The sequence below is a fragment of the Jaculus jaculus genome, chromosome 19 (assembly GCF_020740685.1).
Source record: "Jaculus jaculus isolate mJacJac1 chromosome 19, mJacJac1.mat.Y.cur, whole genome shotgun sequence".
Lineage (NCBI taxonomy): Eukaryota > Metazoa > Chordata > Mammalia > Rodentia > Dipodidae > Jaculus > Jaculus jaculus.
In genome coordinates, this window is record NC_059120.1 from 52,906,481 (window position 1) to 52,925,046 (window position 18,566).

At 46.6% G+C, this 18,566-nt stretch overlaps 1 protein-coding gene across 7 annotated transcripts in view; it reads left to right on the forward strand.

Annotated features, from left to right (window-relative positions):
* The first annotated feature begins 2,366 nt into the window (after positions 1-2,366).
* The window catches only part of Bcl9 (BCL9 transcription coactivator), a 106,369-nt gene continuing 90,169 nt past the window's right edge, over positions 2,367-18,566 (forward strand). For 4 of the 7 annotated variants that reach the window (XM_045138128.1, XM_045138134.1, XM_045138132.1 and 1 more), the window contains exon 1: positions 2,368-2,493. The gene's annotated coding sequence lies outside the window, so the exon portion shown is untranslated. Of the gene's footprint in view, positions 2,494-18,566 lie in introns of all 7 variants that reach the window. The other 3 variants (XM_045138133.1, XM_045138131.1, XM_045138129.1) reach the window with 3 other exon arrangements.

The window sequence follows — 18,566 nt, forward strand, 5'->3', positions numbered from 1 at the left end:
TTTTTTTTTTTTTTTTTTTTGGTGTGTCAGGTATCTGTAAACCACTCCATAGCCTAAGTGCTCCAGAAAAATATTGAGCATCAAGTAAAAAGTAATTATCAATTATTATCCCCATGGCTCCATCATGACTGAGAATTGGAGCACAGAAAGACAGTTCTAGAATCAGTAATGATAGGGACCAGACTAAGGGAGAAGTCATCAGACCAAGAGTCTTTGACATGGTGAGTTTTAGGTAGGAATAAGCGATAGAGCTGGCATTAAGTATTTGTTAAAATTTAATTCAATTTTATTTGCAAGCAGAGAGAGGTTGGGAGAAGACAGACAGGTAGAGAGAATGGGCGTGCAAGGGCCTCCAGCTACTGCAGATGAACTCCAGATGCATGCACCACTTTGTGCATCTGGCTTTACGTGGGTACCGGGGTGGTTAGCCTTTGCAGGCATGCGCCTTAACGGCAAAGCCATCTCTGCAGCCCTGGCATTAAGTGTTTTAAAAGTCATGGTTTCTTCCTGATTGTGTGGCTATGAAGTGATGTGCACTCACACGATTTCCATGTTGTAGAGGAAAATTCTGCGGAATGGAGCGTAAGCAACCCTCAGGCAGAAATAAAGAGATCTGGCTAAGCACCAATGAGAGGGGCTGGGCATCCATTCACATCCTGGCACACAGGCAGGGACCATTCTGGCCTGAGCAGAGGAGGCCTCCCTCTGTCTGACTCCACAGCGTGCTAAAAATATGAGTGTCTTGTAATCATCACGTCCCTTCTTCCTGCTCTCCACGGGCCCTCTCCTGTCCTCAGGCCATCTGCAAATTCGAGCAGCCTTTGTGCCCCCCACCCCCGCCCCCTCCGTGGGCCCACAGTCCATGCCTTCCTTAGCGATCTCACTCGCTCTGCATATTTCAATCTCTTGAGCTTCCATATTTCTTCCTTTTTAATGCAGCCTTGTGTTTCTCTTCCCCTCTCTCTTCCTCCTTCCCGCTGCCCACCTCCTCCCTCCTCACCAATCAAATTCCTGCTTGCTTCTTGCCATATTCAATATCCTACCTCGCTCTCCGCCCGCCGTCTCTCCCCCCCCCCACCTCTCATTCCTAGAAAACAGCTCAGTGAGACTCTCCCTCCCCCCGCCGGCTTGCTGGCCCACCCCCCATAAATTCCAGCAGCCTGGCAATCAGTAACTTTAACCTCACACTTCACAGCTCTCGGAGTTACTCCTTACTATTCTCCTTGCTGCTGCTCTCCAGGGTTTTTCTGGTGGTGGTGGGGGGGGGGGGCGGGGAGGTGTGGGAGGGGGTAGTAGGAGAAAAAAAAATGCCTTCACTTTAAAAAATATCCTGGGTATAAAGTTGAACCTCCAGTTAAGTTTACTCACACATTTACACATCTCGTGTGGTTTTGATTTTTTTTTTTTTTTTTTTTTTAACCAGTGGCTCAGTTTCTATCCCAATTCTGCAGCGAAGGACGCCTAGATAGATCCTTCAAGAAAGGGATTATTAACAGGAAAGAAGTAGAAATTGCTTGCCACCTTAACTGTTGCACAGAAACTGCGACCCCCGGGGTGGGGTGGGGTGGGGGACGTCCACCCACCTTCTTATCTCCCCACGACCCCCCCACACACACACACCAATCTCAGACTCAGGAGGACACTTTGCTTTTTTTTTTTTTTTTTGCTTTTGGCTGGGTCGTTGCTTTCACTCTCCCCGCAGCCCCCGGGTGTGTGTGTATGTGTGTGTGTGTGTGTGTGCGTGCACACACGTGTGCAGCCAGCCTTTGCTACTACCACGGCTAGGGCTCACCTCGCTTCTACCATTTTACTAGGACATGGGAGGTGGCTCTCCCTCCCTCCCTGCCCCCGGCTTTAGCATGGAATTTTTTTTTCCCCCCTGTCTCTTAACTCCACCAGTGCGGCAGCAAGTAGCCGAGCTGCTTGTATGTGAGCAAGAGAGAGAGAGAGAGAGAGAGAGAGGGAGAGAGGGAGAGAGAGAGAGAGAGAGAGGGAGAGAGAGAGGGAAAGTGCGCAGCTAGGCCAAGCCCGTCTGTCACTGGAGAGTTTGAGTTTGCATTCAGAAGGAAGGAGGAGGAGGAGGAGGGGAGACGGGGTGGGGGGGAGGCAAAGGTGGGGGGCGAGGAGGAGTGGGGTGGGGGTGCGCGGAGAAGGGAGGGAGAATGTCTTGTTTGTGGCTTGTCAGCAATTGCTTGAGACAAGCTTCCATGTGTGAAAGCTACTTGGCATGAATGCCTGGGCCGTACCAAGTGTCGCCGCGGCAAGAGGGGGAGTCAGAAGAAAACACAGATCAGACCCGAGCAGACAATAGGCCCCTAAAGTGTTCCCCCTAAGTTGCTTTGATGTTGTCCTGGTGTCTTGATACCGGGAGGCCAGGGGGGATTGCAGGAAAAGGGTCTTTTTTTTTTTTTTCTCCCCCTTCGGTCTCCATTCACTTCCCTCCCCCTCCCAGTTTCTGAAATGATTCTCCAGAATTTTCTCCTCATAAAAAAGGTAAGAGCCTTTTTAACAATTCCTTCTTCTGTGGCAGGCTCGTGTTCGCCTGTGCCCTGCAAGTGGGGGGTCTCATTCCTGCGCTCATCAGGAGGACGAGCGAGCGTTGGGTCCTGCGATTGGAGCTCTTGCTTCTTTTCCCCCCACCCTTGAAAGTCTCTGCGAGGCGCCCTGGCTGGGGATGGCCCCTCTTTCCAGGGAACCCCAGTAACACGATCTGTGCCTCTGGGTTGCTGGTGGGGGGGGGGAGAAGGGGTGGAAAGAGGGGTGGGAGGGTGGAAGGTGGGAGGGAAAAAAGAGAGAGAGAGAGAGAGAGAGAGAGAGAGAGAGAGAGAGAGAGGAGGAGAAAAAAAAAAGCTTGAAAGAGAGGAAGAGGAGGGCTGATCCCTGCTTCCAAGGAGCCCCAGCCCCTGAGCTCCGGGAGGCCTTGCAGGCTGAGCTCCGTGCAATTCACAGACTGGGCAAGGGCTGCCCACCTGCCCCCCCCCCCAGCACCCCTTCCCTGGTTGGGGGGGGGGCTTGCTGACCGGCCACCGCGATTGCTCGGAGCTTTGTGCGGGCGAGTGTGCCCGTGGGTCTGGGTGTGTGTGTGTGTGTGTGTGTGTGTGTACTTCCCACACACTGCCCTGGCAGTGCCTTAGAGTGAAGGGGAGGTACCCCGAAATCCTGATCGCCGCAGCCCAGACACTCCTAGACGGGCAACAGCATCTGCAGGCTAGAAGGCTGGGCAAGACCAACTGCCCCAAGGCAATCTGGAAACTTTTCCAGTCTCGGGGAATTCTTTGCTTGGAGACACTATTGAAAGGAGTTGGAGGGTGCCCTGTGCCTCAGCTTCCTCTCCCCCCCCAACACACACACCCCAGATTGCTGATTTGGGGATGCTAGTACCCATGCCTTCCTGGGGTTAACCCACACAGCAGACCCAATTCCACCGAAAAGGCGTGGGGAAATGTCCAAGCTAGTGGAATTGCCGTGGAATCACAAAGTAGACGTGTTATCTTCATTCCACCCATCGTCGCCCTCATGATAATAAAACCATCATTAAAGACACCCCGAGACAAACACACCGAGGAACACAGATCAAGTGTCTCTGAGCATTTCTAAGGAAACAAAAAGCCCTTTTCCACCTGTTGGCTCTGTCCTTTCCTCTGTGTCTTTTCGTTAGATTTACTGGCTGATTTGTACAGAGAATGGGGTGGGAGGGGCTGGCTTTCCTCTTCTTCTCCTTCATATATATGTACGTATGCATATACATTTTTTAAAGGTCATTGTAAGATTCTCTAGAGAGAAAATGTGTCTCCTGTGAGAGCAGTTTATGGCAGGGCGTACACTTAAATCTGTAAACTCTACCTTGGAGGTTTAAAGATTTTTTATTGTGGCCTTTAGAGATTAAATGCTATTTATTTACAATTGCCATTTATCAGAGAGTAAATATGTTACTTTGTGTGTGTGTGTGTGTGTGTGTGTGTGTGTGTACGGAGGGTAAGAATGTGGGGAGTGTTTATTCGCTGGTGGTTTTGTGGATGAAACCTCTTGCTTTTTGAAGTGACATCTTGAGAGATGGGAGGTGAGGACTAAAATCAGAACCTAATATTCATCTTTAGCACGTTTGTTTGGAAGGGGAAAAAATATGTCTGCTATGTTTTTTGAACTGCGGTTCTCCTTCTGCTCTCGGGATCGCTTGGAGGCTTTCGGTTGTAGTTCTCTTAAAATTCTCTGGGGGAATTTTGCTGGTTTTTTTTTTTTTTTTTTTAAACCTGATTCTAGGTGTGTATGTGTGTGTATTTTTGTGACTCTGCCCACTAGCTATCTCTGCAAATAATATGCAGAGGTCTGGGAGCCTGCAACTCTGTCCTTCTAGAACGGCACATGTCTACCAAACTGGTTGCCTGTGATAGCCTGAGATGGAAACGGAGGACCATCTCTGACTGAGAATCTGTATGCCTGCCCCGTTAGAGGCCTGCAAAACTGGGCCACTGGGTATGGGAAGAGGATGCAGGAAAGGGCCCCCATCTGGTCAGAAGTCCCAGGACATTTTTTGAATGTCTTTACATCTTCAGCTTGTTTAATCTCCCGTGAAGGCTGAAGATCTCGCCATGACTTCTCCCTGGCAAAGCTTTCTGGGTCCAGATTCCTTCCTGAAATGTTAGCATTTCAGAGCTGTGAGAGAAAAAGAAAGGTTACTGGTTGTATTGAAGACAAGGATGTTAAATCCAAGAAAAGTGAGGAGCGCTATGAAGGGGACTGAGTGAAGCTACAGAGGCATCCAGACCACACCGTGGGCTTCCAAGTGGCACGCACGTCACCGTGCCAGCCCCCTGGCCTCACCTCCACGTTCCCTCTCACACTGCGAGCCCTTGGGCAACCAGCACAGGTACCTTTCCCAGCTGGCTCGTAGCAGCATACTGTGCCCGGCTCGTGTCACAACACAGCACAGACATGTCACAACATCAGTTTGCATGGATTCACTCATGTTTTCATTTGTTTACTCAGCTGATGTTCGGAGGAGCCTGTATTGTGTACATCAGACATCATGTTGGGCATTGATGATGTAGGAAAGAGATAGGTAGATATGCCCCTGGCCTCAGGAAGACTCATCTTGATCGGATGAACATTCTCTACAAAGTTACACCGATGAATAGTTCCAACACTGATCATATATATTGAACAGCGTGCAGATATTATAATGCAACCTGAAGTTGTGTAAGCTACTGACATAAACTCTGTAACGAGACCCAAGCTAACTGTCCTTTTCTCGGTGGGGCTAAGATCCCCTTGTCCCAGCCAGCCCCTATTGAGCTGGTGGTGGTCCTAGATCCTACTCACGCAGAACCAGGGATTTCAGCAACTGAAGAAATCTCTCTCTCTCTCCTCTCCCCTTCCTCTCTTTTTCTGTCCTCTCTTGCTTCTTTATCATCCCCACCCCCCCAGCACATAGTGTAGCAAAGACACAAATCATATCTGCTAACCTTTATGCATGCATTGTTAAATAACTTCACTCTTAGGCTGGAGAGATGGCTTAGCGGTTAAGCGCTTGCCTGTGAAGCCTAAGGACCTCGGTTCGAGGTTTGATTCCCCAGGACCCACGTCAGCCAGATGCACAAGGGGGCGCACGTGTCTGGAGTTCCTTTGCAATGGCTGGAGGCCCTGGTGCGCCCATTCTCTCTCTCTCTCTCTGCCTCTTTCTCTCTCTCTATCGGTCGCTCTCAAATAAATAAATAAAAATAAACAACAACAAAATAACTTCACTCTTGTGAGCTAGCTCACACAACAGTCATTATCTGGGTGGTTCATGTTAGCTGTAGCCTCTACCTGCTGTTAAGTCCTAACAGGTATTGAAGAGCTGTGGTTAGCGAGGCTCTTGTCTCCCTTTCCTTATCCCGGTAGTTCGTGGACTGATGTTAAATGCAATTGCAGGAAGCTGCAACACTATTACTTCTCATCCAGGAATTCCAAAGACAGTAAGTGCAGTGAAATGGCCTTTCCCACCAGCCCAGTGGAGACAGTACCTGTGTGTCAAGGAAAAAGATTTATAAAAACCATCTTCAGAGCCAGGCATTGGTGGCTCTTGCCTTTAATCCCAGCGCTCGGGAGGTAGGAGGTAGGAGGATCGCTATGAGTTCAAGGCCACCCTGAGACTCCATAGTGAATTCCAGGTCAGCCTGGACCAGAGTGAGACCCTAACACACACACACACACACATACAAACTCTTCAGGAGATCCCAGTTTGGTCAAGTTATTAAAATATTACTAGTTTTGTGGGGTGTGGTGGCGCACGCCTTTTATCTTTTTTACTTGGGAGGCAGAAGTAGGAGGATCGCTGTGAGTTCAAGGTCACCCTGACAATACAGAGTGAATTCCAGGTCAGCCTGAGCTAGAGTGAGATCCTACCTGGAAATACCAAAAAAAAAAAAAAAAAAAAAAAAAAAATACTAGTTTTGTAATATCAAAAGTAGGATCATTAGGCTAGAGGAATGGCTTAGCAGTTAAGGCGTTTGCCTGCAAAGCCAAAGGACCCAGGTTCGTTCCCCCAGGACCCACGTTAGCCAGATGCACAAGGGGGCGCACACATCTGGAGTTGGTTTGCAGTGGCTGGAGGCCCTGGCACGCTCATTCTCTCTCTCTCTCTCTCTCTCTCTCTCTCTCTCTCTCTCTCTCTCTCTCTCTTTCTCTCTCTCCCCTCCTCTTTCTCTGTCAAATAAATAAATCAATAAATATAAAATAAAAAAAATTTTCTAAAATGGTAGGATCACCTTCTCCCCACTTCCTGTTTAAGGTCTGCCGTGGAGAGACCCACGGCTGAGAAGCCAGTGATTTCCAACTTTCTACTTGATTTCTTTCTTCAGTGCTCAGGGCAGTGCTGTCTTCAGTGCTGTTGTGAATCCTCTTCTTTCTAGATTAATTTAATACTTTCAAAAGAAGACAGACATGCCCACCCACACATAAATCACAGGGTTGGAGCCTATACTCCGGGAACCCACACGCATTGTGTGTCTAAGTCATGCCACAAGCAGGATGGGGGTCGTTTCTACGCACTCAGTGACGTCACTTGGCCCACGCTGATCAGCAGCTTGTCAGGGTCTCTGAGCTGGGCGCACCCTATTCACAAGTCTCTGATCGCATCGGATGTCCCCACCCATGTGGTTCTGTCTGAGGAGGCACAGGGCAGGTGGGTATGTGGGGAGAGGCAGATCTAAGTGACACTGGAAAAATAGCCCCCAAATAGCCAGGAGTTGAGAAGTGAATAAATCAAGGACCTGGCTAAAAGAAAGATTTTACTGGGAGCCAGATAGCTCAGATACCAGGCATACGAACCTCAGGATACAAATGAAGTTTCCTAGGATATTTAAGAAGGTGCAGCATATAGGAATGTGTGTAAATAAAAATGCTGGAGTCTCCAGGACCGCTGAATGCAAAACCAACACAATGTGGAGGACATTCCCCAAACTCATTAGTCACAAATGCTATTTTCATATCTAGTTTTATGGAAGGAAGTCTGCAGTTTTCTCTCCCCCACCCCCGAAACATAAATATAAAATGCAAAATGGAATTTTTCTCCACTCCTTTTAAGCTTTGCCATTTTAATGCACACTAAAATATCTGCTTAGACTTCTCTTGTAACGGCCTCTAAATTAAGTAGTACTGTATCCTTGTGTTATATTCGACTACGCTCCTGTGACTCACCCAGGGACACAAGAAAATCTGGGGTGACATGATGAGCCAATGAGATGCCGCTGTTAGTTCATCTCTCCAAGAGATGAGATCAGAAAACTGAGGTGTGGTCATACTCTTCAGGTCAAAGGTTCTATATTGGCATGACATTAATATAGTTGTTTTAATTTGGGCCCTTTTAAAGACTAGGATTATTTTAAAGATAATTTTAGACAAGAGGTCCGCTGTTCTGACTTAACAATGACATGTTTTCTGTAAAGTGCATTGCACCATCCTCTGGTTTTGGCTCTGACAGAATCCCGGTTCTCCCACTGTGGATCTGCCCGTCCTAGGTCGAGGGAAATGCACCATTTCCAGCTGCTACTCAGTTTTTTTCTGATTCTGTGAATAGGATACTCCACGAGTCTAGTCTCTTGGTCACCTCATTCATACAAAGTTCAATTCAAAAATCTATGGTTGCCCAGAGTGAAATGTAGGATGGGTGGACGGGTAGGATTTATTCATGTATATCTACTGTACAAACTACATGGACAATTTGAAGTGAAAAGCACATTAGCAAAAAGTGGGATTTTATTGTAGTTTTTATTTTTATTTATTTGAGAGAGATAGAAAGAGACAGATGAGGGATGGAGAGATGGCTTAGCGGTTAAGCGCTTGCCTGTGAAGCCTAAGGACCCCGGTTCGAGGCTCGGTTCCCCAGGACCCACGTTAGCCAGATGCACAAGGGGGCGCACGCGTCTGGAGTTCGTTTGCAGAGGCTGGAAGCCCTGGCGTGCCCATTCTCTCTCTCTCCCTCTATCTGTCTTTTTCTGCGTGTCTGTCGCTCTCAAATAAATAAATAAATAATTAAAAAAATATATTTTAAAAAAAAAGAAAGAGACAGATGAGGGGGGGGGGAGAGAGAACGGGAGCTCTGGGGCCATCAGCCACTGTAAACAAACTCCAGACGCATGCGTCACCTTGTACATCTAGCTTACATGGGTCCTGGGCGATCAAACCTGGGTCCTTTGGCTTCACAGGCAAACACTTTCACAGAGAAGCTATCTCTCCAGCCCCCCCTCAAAAAGTGGGATTTTTAAATATGTGGATTGTAAGAGAATTTGCCGGTCAGCATGCGGGCGCATGTGCAAGAGTCTAAAGAGATATCTTCAGGGGACCCACTTGTTTTGCATGTCTTCCTCTAGAATAACTATGAATTTAAAATGGATGAGCACATCTCTGTACTTCACCAGTCTCACATGCTTTCTTCATAGAAACCGTGCTGTTTCTTTTTGTATTTTGCTCACATGTTGTTTTGAGGATGCAAAGCACCAGTTTAAGCCACCGTGGAGCTGATGAGACCCGCTGTTTAACACCGTGCTTTGGGGATGACAGGGCTGTTGACAGTCTTTATGATATGTACCTCACGAAGGATATTATTGAAGACTTGCTGATATGCTACATGTATATTATGTGGGAATCTATGCATATTATACACGTATCTTACAGCGTGAGTAATAAACTGCTTCTGACATGCGACGGAGGTTGAGACGGGAAGGATGGAGAATAAATGATGTTTTCATTAATCATGTCACCTCTATGAGTAATTTTAAGCATTATTCACTTAGGATTGGCAAAACCTTTGAAAAGATATAATTTAAAATTTTTACACGACAGTTCTTAATGCGATTTTTAGAACCAACCCCAGAGTCTATTCTTCTGCCGTGTTTTAGGAATATCATCTTGCTTATAGCAAGGAAGACCATTTCAAGCCTGCTTTGATGGTTGGTAAGCAAGCCAATGACTCTTTTAATTGGTCTTAATTTTTTTTCCATCCGAAAACAATACAATGTGTAAGATATAATTACTTTCCATTTCTGAAAGGGAGAATAATGAAGACCATACATAATTATTTTTTGACGTATTCCTTTATTCTGGGTTGCTTAAAATTCCCAACATTGGATCTCCTTCTTATTTCATAACTATCCTAAAAACATTCACATGTAAGAAAAATATTTTAAAAGATGGGAAAACAGGACTGGATTTATCCACAAGCTTTTCAGACAATATGAAATGTTCTCTGTAGAAATGTGTCAAATGTTTAGTTACTGATGAGTGTTAAATACTATGAAAGAAAAGAAAAACATAGTCTATATGTTACTGTTGCCAAGCTCATTTTAATAATCTAAGTAGTTATCAAATGTTATTATCATTCACTTCATGATTTAAAATTACTTTAGTCAAAAGCTCTGGAGAGGTTTTATAATTCCACAAAACCATAGTCACTCTTTTTCCTAAAAAATACATAACAGACTCAAACTGCCATTAAAGGCATTGAAAGAAGCCGTAGCATCATGAGTTTAGGGCCAAAGGGTGCAGACCTTGAGGTAACTTCATCTTGTTAACTAGATATGTTGGACTTTTTATTATCGTTTGGCTTGTGCAGTTAGTATCTGCTTCAAGGGAGAGAGGTTTCACTGGGGAATCTGTGGACAAGGGACATTCTGAGGGAGGTTCAAGGACATGTTTACTCTCAGAATGGCTGTTTGGTGACTTACTGGACAGAAGTGTTTAAGGCGACATGGCCTCTCATTAGGACTTTAACTTGTGTGCCAGGGCCCAGTCTGCTCCCTCTGCCTGCACTGTGTCGGTTCTGTATTTTCCAAACCAATACCTGATACCCTGTCAGCTTCTCCTGAAATTCTTTTTAAGGCTTAGTGGTTAAGGCATTTGCCTGCAAAGCCAAAGGACCAAGGTTTGCTTCCCCAGGACCCACATAAGCCAGAGGCACATATGTGCCTGGAGTTCATTTGCAGTGTCTGGAGGCCCTGGCATGCTCATTCTCTCTCTCTCTCAAATAAATAAATATTTATTTACAAGCAGAGAGGGACAGAGAGAGAGAATGGGTGCACCAGGGCCTCTAGCCACTGCAAACGCACTCCAGATACATGTGCCACCTTGTGCATCGGCCCTTTTATGGGTCCTGGGGAATTGAACCTGGGTCCTTTGGCTTTGCAGGCAAATGCCTTAACTGATGAGCCATCTCTCCAGCTCTTATCCTGACATTTCTTATGGAAAACTTCCTGGACCCAAACACCCCCCCCACCTAAGCTGGGTGTGCATTTATGTAGCCCTGTATTGGAGTCATCTGGCAACCCTTCCGGGCTGTGACCCCCACCTCAAGGAATCAGACTCATTTTATTCTTTGTACTCCTAGTGTCCAGGACAGGGTGACACAGAGCAGTCAGTCAATTGGTACTTTTGAATGAATACACAATTCACATTGAAAAATAGCCTATTAATACCCCCCCCCAAAAAAGATGAAATGATGCAACCTTAGATTTCACATGTAAAAAAGGAAATTTCTCATAGGGTTTTCATTCTTTTCTCTTGTTACAATGAATGAATTGCTCATTAATCCTAAAGCATTTTATAGACCCCCTCTGCAGATGCCCCCTTGACTCATGCTAGGCTTTTTCTTTTTTTCTGTTTTTTTTTTTTTTTTTTCTGCTTCCCATTCTTGAGTCTTATTTCCTACCAAAAGTTTCCTTTAACGTTAAATTCTCACCAATGCTCACTAATTGGTTACCTTTGCTGGCCTGACCCCTAGTTGAATCATTTATTGTTGTTTAGGGTGAGAAGAGCTGGAAAGGAGATGTTTCCTGAGAAAGTCTGTACAACCACTAAACAAACAGTAAGGTGAATAGGCAGGCTTTCCAGAAATAGACACTGCAACCAGCAAAACTGAAGAAGAGAGTCATGTGCTTTTCTTTTCTTTTTTTTTTTTTTTTTTTTTTTTTTTTTTTTTTTTTTCGAGGTAGGGTCTCACGGTGGCTCAGGCCGACCTGGAATTCACTATGTAGTCTCAGTGTGGCCTCGAACTCATGGCGATCCTCCTACCTCTGCCTCTTCACGAGAGTGTGGGATCAAAAATGGGCACCACCACACCTGGCTGAACAAGGCTTTAAGTGCTGAACCCTCCAGGAAGAGGCTTTCAGTTGCACAGAGCTGAGTCACTCGAGTTCTTTCAAGCACAGGGCCATGCCTGGTCAGGACGCTAACAGGCAAAGTTCACGGGAGATGGAACTGTCAGGTCTGCCAGGGATGTGCCAACTCCAGGGAGATCCTTCTCCTCCAGCCAATCTCAGGCTCTCCTCTGCGTCTTTTCTCAGTCTCCTTTGTCTTCCTGCTAAACTAGTCTTTTTGTTTTACTCTGGAGAATCTTTCTTAATCTCATGGCTTGTTTTTTGGTTTATTATTATTTATGTATTTGAGAGTGACAGACAGAGACAGAAAGAGGCAGAGAGAATGGGCACTCCAGGGCCTCCAGCCACTGCGAATGAACTCCAGATGCGTGCGCCCCCTTGTGCATCTGGTTAATGTGGGTACTGGGGAATCGAGCCTTGAACCAGGGTCCTCAGGCTTCACAGGCAAGCGTTTAACCACTAAGCCGTCTATCCAGCCCTTTTTTTTTTTGTTGTTCGTTTGTTTTGTTTTGTTTTTTTGAGGTACAGTCTCTAGCCCAGGCTGTCTGGAATTCACTATGTAGTCTCAGGGAGGCCTCAAACTCATGGCGATCCTCCTTCCTCTGCTGCCTCAGTGCTGGGACTGAAGGCGTGCGCCACCACGCCGTGCTCAATCTCATGGCTTTTTACTTACACGTACTGTTGCTTCTGCACCTTGCCAAGACTCTCATACCCAGAAGTCAACACTACCCTTCCCGTGGTTTCATTGCTTATATTCTTTCCGTCGTAGCTTTCTTGATAACTAACCACCCTATTCTCGCAGAATTCCTTAACCCATTCGTCTTTCCCTTGGTATGCTTTGAAGTCCTTAGCCAGTCTACCCGTGGACTCGTCCGAGAGTTTGGAGCTCCCCTACAGTCCAAACAGGAGGACAGGGGTGGCAGGAGGACAGGGGCGGCAGGAGCCATGGTAGTACCACCTTCTTGCCTGTGCAGCAACAATGCCCTTGATACGTCTAACACAGCCCACTATGAAAGTCCGGGGAAATTAAGGATAGCCAAGTTATTAAAAATTACAATGTTTCATCACTGGTAATTAGTTAGTATTGCTGAGCTAAGGAGGTCATGGGAACAAAAGGCAAATGGCAGATTGGAAGAGGGAAGCATTCTGGTGCTGCAATGAGTGCCATCCTATCCTGTATTTGTCACCAAGCAAGGGCGGGTGAATGGTGGGAACCAGTCTGCACTGACATAGATCCCGGAGGCCAGTCCACAAAACAATAGCATCCTGGAACTGAGGACCGAGAAGAGGGAAGATAGAAATATTGAATTCTTGCGCTGCAGAGCTGGCTTAAATGGTTAAAGGCACTTGCCTGCAAAGCCAGAGGACCCTGGTTTGATTTCCCAGGACCCACGTGAGCCAGATGCACAAGGTGGCACATGCGTCCGGAGTTGGTTTGCAGTGGCTGGAGGCCCTGGGGTGCCTATTCCACCCCCTGCCGCGACTCTCTCTGCCTTTCTAAGTCTTAAATAAATAAGTTTAAAAAAATATTAAAATAACTAAATATTGAACATTGTAGGACCTTTGGCCTGGACTTTCTTTCTGTATTATTTTTATTATTTATTTATTTATTTATTTGAGAGCTACAGACAGAGAGAGAAAGAGGCAGAGAGAAGGAGAGAGAATAGATGCACCAGGGCCTCCAGCCACTGCAAATGAACTCCAGACGCGTGTGCTCCCTTGTGCATCTGGCTAACCTGGGTCCTGGGGAATCGAGCCTCGAACCGGGGTCCTTAGGCTTCACAGGCAAGCGCTTAACCGCTAAGCCATCTCTCCAGCCCTCTTTCTGTGTTTTCTTTCCTAGTCTGTTCTCACATTTAGCTTCTAGAACAGTGTGAACTAAGTCGGTTATTTGACCTTCGACTGTTTATTCTCTCTCGAACTCACTTCAGTCCTCTGTAATAAGGGATGATAATTATTGTCTCAATGACTTGGTTTAAGAATTAAATTAGATGGAACCATATACTTAACATGACTATTACCCAGTGCATAATAAGTCCTCACTCAATTATAGCAATTATTCTAATACACAAAAAGGAAGGAAATGTTGATGAGATAATATTCTGAGTAAAATTTCAACGGGTTGCATCATACAATCCTGAGGAACTTGTATTTCCACTTTATGAATAAGGAAAATGGTAATAATAGGATTGGGGATATAGCTCATGAGTAGAGCGCTTGTCAGGTACCAGGCCTTGGGTTCGAGTCTCGGAAACACACCCACATGCATACACACCAACAGTAACAACGCTAAGGATGAGAAAAGCAGATAACAATACTACTACTACTACTACTACTAATAATAATAATAATTGAGCATTGACCACGTGCCAAGGACTGAGCTAAACTCTTTCACACATTGCCTCATTTACACTAAGAGAGGGACAGTTAATTTCTGCATGTCATAGTTGAGGACACTGAGGTGCAGAGGGTGTGACTGGCCCAAGGACGTACAACTAGTACATGACAATCGCAACATCCCTGAAAGTCCACTCAGACACAGCTTAGTGTGGCTTCAAGGGCTTGCCCATGTTACGTCTCACCGGGTCCAGGCTGAGGGATTCCTTTGGTTCACTACCAAGGGCTCAGACAAATACATAAAGGGCCCTGGTGGGCGCACAGCATAAAAATCTTGCATCTGAACTTGAGAGCACTATCACTTAATAGACAAGGGTAAATTCTTGCAGGGATGCAGGCAATTAAAAAAAATAAGTTTGGAGCCGGGCGTGGTGGCGCATGCCTTTAATCCCAGCACTCGGGAGGCAGAGGTAGGAGGATCGCCATGAGTTCAAGGCCACCCTGAGACTACAGAGTTAATTCCAGGTCAGCCTGGACCAGAGTGAGACCCTACCTCGAAAAACCAAAAAAAAAAAAAAAAAAAGTTTGGGGCTGGAGAGAATGCTTGCAGTTAAGCGAGGCTTGATTCCTCAGGACCCACGTCAGCCAGATGCACAAGGGGGCACACATCTGGAATTCGTTTGCAGCAGCTGGAGGCCCTGACGCGTTCTCTCTCTCTCTCTCTCTCTCTCTCTCTCTCTCTCTCTCTCTTTCTCTCTCTCTCTGTCTCTTTCTCTTTCTCCTCTCTCTCTCTCTCTGTCTCTCTGCCTCTTTCTCTCTCTGTCTGTCACTCTCAAATAAATAAATAAAAATTAAAAATTAAAAAAAAATAGTTTGTCTATGTCAAAGTTAGACCTCTGAGACCTGAAGAGATGAGTTAACAACCAACAGGCATTGTGTGATTCAACGCTGATGATTTAACAAATAGCTATTGTGTGGCAGGCAATGAAAAATAAGTGTGGGGGCTGGAGAGCTAGCTCAACAGTTAAATATACTTGCTTGCAAAGCCTGGGTTCAATTCCTAGGCACCTAACTAAAGGCAGATGCATAAAGTGACACACGCATCTGGAATTCACTTGCAGTGGCAGGAGACTTTGGCGTGTGCGTGCTCACTAGTAAAAATTTAAAAGATAAGCGTGGCGTTGAGGGAATTCAGGAGGAGTAGGCTTAAGTAGCTCGAAGATGCTTTTTCATCTTGGTGGAGAGAAACAGATAATCACACGACTAATTGTAATCCATAAAGCAATGGATCAAAGCATGCCAGCAATCAGGGGAGAAAATGATTCATCTGGGAGAGCAGAGAGCGTAGCAGCAGTGGGACTGGGGACGACTTCACGCAAGAGATGGCATTTGCAACAAACTCTTCAAGACACATGTGGAAGCATCAGAAGCCTTCTAAATAATTGTTTATTTTTATTTATTTGAGAGTGACAGGCAGAGAGGGAGAGAGAGGCAGAGAGACAGAATGGGCACGCCAGGGCCTCCAGCCACTGCAAACGAACTCCAGACGCGTGCACCCCCTTGTGCATCTGGCTAACGTGGGACCTGGGGAACCGAGCCTCGAACCGGGGTCCTCAGGCTTCACAGGCAAGAGCTTAACCACTAAGCCATCTCTGTAGCCCCAGAAGCCTTCTGGCTATAGTTTCCTTTTCCTTCACGTTAGCAAGTTTATTTTTATTAAGTAGAATCTTTGTAGGGGCACATCATGTGTTGGTGCCATCATCTCCCTCCTCCTCCCTGGCCCACTCCACTGAGGGCCTTCCTCAGTGGGGTTGCTGGTATTCACCGTGGGATTGTGGGTTCTGAGCTGTGGGAACAGCAGTCAGCCATTGTGGGGGTGGGGAGGGGCCATGCCTCTGGCTAGTTCCCTCCCACCCTGTGGCTCTTACAATCTTTCAGCCCCTTCCTTCCACAGAATTCCCTGAGCCGTGGTGGGTGTTCTGTAAGCCTGCCTTAGTGGTGAGCTCTCAGCAGCTCCTGCAGTTTGGCTTTGGTGCGTTTCGAGTCTCCTCAGTGTCTGTCTCCATCGCCCCGGCGCAGGTTGTCAGGCTGTCCGTGGGAGCAGCACTCTTGCTCATCTCACCAGTTTCTCTGTCACACTAGCGACTTTATAACGGGTGGTTTCAAATAGCTAACTTTATAATAAAATGATATGGTAAACAGGTGTGTATCCAGATCACATTTTCAAACATTAGGTTCTTGGTGTGAAAGTGGAGAAATATCTGCTCTTAATAATCATAAGACTTAATAATCGTAAGGAAAAATTGGTTTTTTTCCTGCACTGTAGTTATCTGTTCATGGACTCAGACAATGGGATTGTTGGTTCTATGATTCCTGGTCCATGTAGCAGTCAACCAGGCTCAATGGATACGTGAGGCTGTTCCTGATGGTGCTCGGTAAAATGAAGGCATTGGCAGGCAACTCATATATCCACCTATTCTTTGATTGGAGATTTTAGTCTATAGTTGGAAATTTCCAATTTCCCTTACATGTAATACCAGGTTTTCTGAACTTTCCTTTTTTTTTTCATTTATTTTTATTTATTTATTTGAGAGAGACAGACAGAGAGAGAAAGAGGCAGAGAGAGAGAGAGAGAGAGAGAGGGAGGGAGAGAGAAAGAAAGAGAATGGGCGTGTCAGAGCCTCCGGCCACTGCAAACGAACTCCAGACGCGTGCGTCCCCTTGTGCATCTGGCTAACGTGGGACCTGGGGAACCGAGCCTCGAACCGGGGTCCTTAGGCTTCACAGGCAAGCGCTTAACCGCTAAGCCAGCTCTCCAGCCCTGGACTATCCTTTTGAAGATAGCTCTGATTTCAAAGTATTCTGTCTTGTCATCATGGGTACATTTGTGCTTGACTGTCTGCGTTCTGCTCGTTGTTTCACAATGTTGACTACATGGAGTTGTTCTCTAGTCTGACTTAAAGGAACCAGGTGAGGGCTGGAAAGATGGCTTAATGGTTAAGGCGCTTGCCTGTGAAGACTAAGAACTCATGTTAGAATCTCCAGGCCCCACATAAGCCAGGCTCACAGTGATGCCAACACACAATGTTGCACATGTGTACAAGGGGGCAGCTGGAGTTCAGTTTCAGTGGCTGGAGGCCCTGGTGCACCCATTCTCTCTCTCTCTCTCATGAAAAAAAGGCCAGTCTGTTAGGCTTGCTGAAAGGAAGGAAGGAAGGAAGGAAGGAAGGAAGGAAGGAAGGAAGGAAGGAAGGAAGGAGGGAGAGAGGGAGGGAGGGCGTGGGGGAGGGAGAGAGGGAGGGAGGGCGTGGGGGAGGGAGGGAGGAAGGAAGGAAGGAAGGAGGGAGAGAGGGAGGGAGGGCGTGGGGGAGGGAGGGAGGAAGGAAGGAAGGAAGGAAAGAAGGAAGGAAGGAAGGAAGGAAGGAAGGAAGGAAGGAAGGAAGGAAGGAAGGAAAGAAGGAAGGAAGGGGAGAAAAAGGAAAAGGAAAGGAAAGGAAGGGAAGGGAAGGAAAGGAAAAGAAAAAAGAAAAGAAAAAAGAAAAGAAAAGAAAAGAAAAGAAAAGAAAAGAAAAGAAAAGAAAAGAAAAGAAAAGAAAAGAAAAGAAAAGAGAAACCAAGTAGATCTGTCCTGCCGGTGGGATTTGCCCTCTTGCAGCGAGAAAGGACGGATTCATGTTTACACCACAAGGCAGAAACCCAATGAAGATCCTTGGTCATGTTGGTTGGTTCTTTCAAACTTCTGTGGATGGACGTCGTGTTCTTTGTTCCTTGAAGAACTGGCTCAAATGTCGCGTTCCTCGTGAAGTTTCTCTCAGTGTCTAGAACCAGAGGAGCTCCAGTCCCAGAGTGTCCATGTCACCTGTACTCCCCTCAGGGTGGCCGTCACAGCTGGCCGTGTGAGCTTTGAGAGCAGCAGACACAGAGGAAGAGGCGGGTGGCGTGCACAGGACGGACGAGGGGTGTAACTGTGCTTGCCTTGACGGATCCCCAGTATTCCTGCCTAACAAGTGATGCCCACCGGTGCTTAGTGAGCACAATTTGAATTCTTTTTTTTTTTTTTTTAACATATTGTGCTTTTATTTATTTATTTGAGAGAGGGAAAGAGGCAGAGAGAAGGAGAAGAGAGAGGAAGGGAGGGAGAGAATGGACACGCCAGGGCTTCCAGCCACTGCAAACGAACTCCAGACGCGTGCGCCCCCTTGTGCATCTGGCTAACGTGGGACCTGGGGAACCGAGCCTCGAACCCGAGTCCTTAGGCTTCACAGGCAAGTGCTTAACTGCTAAGCCACCTCTCCAGCCCCTCTTCCCTTTTTAATACCTCTGAGATTTGATGTAGACAAGTGCCAGCTGACGCACACTGGAAGGCACAATGGAAGAAGCTCGTCCATCGCCAATGGGCTCTGAATTGCTCTACTTGTAAGGACTCGGGAGAAAGATCTCGGATTCGCTGTAGATTGCTCAATGGAGACATCTGCTCGCTGCGCAGCGGCAGTCAGAAGAATGAATGGGAGATAATAGGGCCTGCATTAACTTTGAGGCTGGGATAAAGAATAATGCAGAAAATAATACAGCGCATACAATTTTGGCATTGACTATTTC